Below are 2,941 nucleotides of genomic sequence, written 5' to 3'. Positions count from 1 at the left end.
AGCATTGGTTTGCAATTAAAAAAAAAATGTGTTTTAGGTTTTACGTTGTCCAAAAATATTCAGTAATATTCAGTAAATCCTGAACATAAGTATACATAGAAAATGTTTAAGTTCTGAGCCTTTCACTGTTACCGAACTATACAAGTAGCACACCGTGTGATTATCGAAACAATGCAGAAAAGCAGCGTTGTGGATTTTGGTAGAGACTTTCTGTTTGGTAGAGACCCGGAAGTTGCACGAATGTTTACTTGTCACATCGTCGTCATGGAAATTCATTGGACCAAGCCCTGGTTTACTCACATCCATCCAGTATTTAAGGCACAGTACCACAGATGCCAGAGTAAATACAGACTGTGACATTACAGTAACTGGACAAGAACATCTGTGCAAGGTAAACCATTCATCTCTCGAATGTATACACTACATTTAAGCTTTCTAATCTATCTTTATTATTGGCAACTGAATAATAAATGAATTTAATCTGAGCTAAACACTGTTTGGTTTAACTAGAGAATAATATTTTCACATTAGGTTCTTTTGATTTGCAGGATGAAGACTTTACACGCAATGCTGCTGATGCTGTTTGTTGCATCAGTCTTTTCAAAACCAGTAAGGATTCAGTAATGTTTTCTTTAAAAAAAAAAATAATAATAATTTTTTTTAAATAAAGTGTTACTGTTATACTTTATTAACTTTGTATTTTTTCAAGAGCATACAGTACTGTTATTAATGAGATGATCAAATGTTTAAATCCTCAGCCTTACCCGCGCAGAAGATCTGATTCATCAGACTCGGAGGGTTCGGATGAAAACAATTCACGCAGAGCATACAGAGAGGATTCACAGTCGGTTGAGAATTCTGACGAGTCTAATGAATCTTCTGAGGAAGACATTAGAGTTGTGACAACTCGGAAAACAAGTCCACCGACCACTAGCAAGACAACAATCAGCGGGCCATAAGACATCACAAGCTGTGTTACTGTGAATCTGACAACTGAAATAATGAGCAATAATAACAAAATCATTATAATATCTTACAATGCTACTGCTTAATCATCTTTTCATGCAAAAAAACAAACAAACAAAAACATGTGTAATGGTGTACAAGTCATAATGGTTTACAAAAGAAAGTAATGTATATGTGCTGATAATGAAGGTCTTGAAACTGATTGATGTAACTTTTAAAATTAATTACTTTTAAATTGCATGTCCCTATTATGATTTTAAGTGCTCATTCAGAATAAAGAATCTTTCAAATGCAACCAATTGCCATAATCATCCTTTCAATGAGCATTTTCCAGTTGGTGATATGATAGTACTTTGTCTGAAGTTAGAAAATATGATTTATCGGCATATGAATGAGAGTTCAGTAACTTTTTTAGAAGCCAAATTAAATATTAATAATATAAAATTAGGACATGGAACCTACTATATATATATACTATTTTTCTAATTCAATTGTAATTCCCTTTTTTTGTGAGATCAAAATAAGTGAGATAAACAGCATCATCCTATGGAATAAAAAAACAAATTGGTCATACATTATTTTAAGCTCCAATTCTCACGATTAACAAACCATTAACTACATCTTTTGCCTCAATATACTACTAATTTGCTGCTAATGAATAGTTAGTAAAGTAGTTGTTAAGTTTAGGTATTGAGTAGGATTAAGGATGTAGAACATGGTCATGCAGAATAGGTGCTTTATAATTAATAATAAACAGCCAATATTTTGATCATACGCATGCTAATAAGCAACTAGTTAAAGGGGTCATATGATGCTACTAAAAATAACATTATTTTGTGTATTTGGTGTAATGAAATGTGTTTATGCGGTTTAAGGTTAAAAAAACACATTATTTTCCACATACTGTACATTATTGTTTCTCCTCTATGCCCCGTCTTTCTGAAACGCATCGATTTTTACAAAGCTCATCGGTCTGAAAAGCGAGGTGTGCTGTGATTGGCCAGCTATCCAGTGCGTTGTGATTGGCCGAATACCTCAAGCGTGTGACGGAAATGTTACGCCCTTCACCATACTGTGATGCCCTGTGACGGCCGGTGCGACGAGACAAAACCATTAAAACCATCTAGTCGTGTCCTCTTTTGGAAGACCAAACAAAGTAGTTTCGCTTTCACAACGAAACACATGGCGAGCTTGAGTGAGCGGCAGCGGGGGAGCATGAGAATTGCGCGTCCGGCGGATTTGACGAAGGAGCGTCCGGCGGGCTTGCAGCAACCACATGTGATGACCCCTGGCTGGACTCCACTTCGTCCACGGAGAAAGCCGATCCGGCGATCCACAGCGCAAAATTGATGTATTTCCTCAGCGACCAGCACTTTCACAACGAAACACATGGCGAGCTTGAGTGAGCGGCAGCGGGGGAGCATGAGAATTGCGCGTCCGGCGGATTTGACGAAGGAGCGTCCGGCGGGCTTGCAGCAACCACATGTGATGACCCCTGGCTGGACTCCACTTCGTCCACGGAGAAAGCCGATCCGGCGATCCACAGCGCAAAATTGATGTATTTCCTCAGCGACCAGCACTTTCACAACGAAACACACAACGCCTTCACGACATGGTGGCGGCGGCAACAATACTACAGCGAGAATAAAAGTTACGTCTTCTTTCTTTGCGTGAACATTTGGGCGGCGTTATGCAAATCTTCCCACATCGTGACGTAGACATGTGGGGGCGTGTTAGAACGAGCCGTTTTATGTAGGCGTGGTTGACTCTTAACTTTTATAAAGAATATCTCTTTGAATTTGAGACTTTCGTCTTTGCAACTTTACAGATCTTCTTTATGCACCAAGAGCTTGTTACACTCCATAGAGAAAGGAGAAATTGAAATCGCATCACCCTTTAATATTGAGAACTGGTCCCTATACTAAAGTGTTACCAAGAACTTCTTATGTCACATGTTACATGGCATGCAGATTAC

The 2,941-nt window shown here is 38.5% G+C and overlaps 1 long non-coding RNA gene across 1 annotated transcript; it reads left to right on the top strand.

Annotated features, from left to right (window-relative positions):
- The first annotated feature begins 327 nt into the window (after positions 1 to 327).
- LOC107558678 (uncharacterized) lies at positions 328 to 1,207 on the top strand. The gene is made up of 3 exons (XR_001605512.1): positions 328 to 391; positions 549 to 609; positions 759 to 1,207. It is a non-coding gene; the product is annotated as an uncharacterized lncRNA (long non-coding RNA).
- The last annotated feature ends 1,734 nt before the right edge of the window (positions 1,208 to 2,941 follow it).

Source organism: Sinocyclocheilus grahami, unplaced genomic scaffold (assembly GCF_001515645.1).
Source record: "Sinocyclocheilus grahami isolate Dianchi unplaced genomic scaffold, SAMN03320097.WGS_v1.1 scaffold655.1, whole genome shotgun sequence".
In the NCBI taxonomy this organism is placed as follows: Eukaryota; Metazoa; Chordata; class Actinopteri; order Cypriniformes; family Cyprinidae; genus Sinocyclocheilus; species Sinocyclocheilus grahami.
This window is presented reverse-complemented; position numbering and strand designations above follow the sequence as displayed.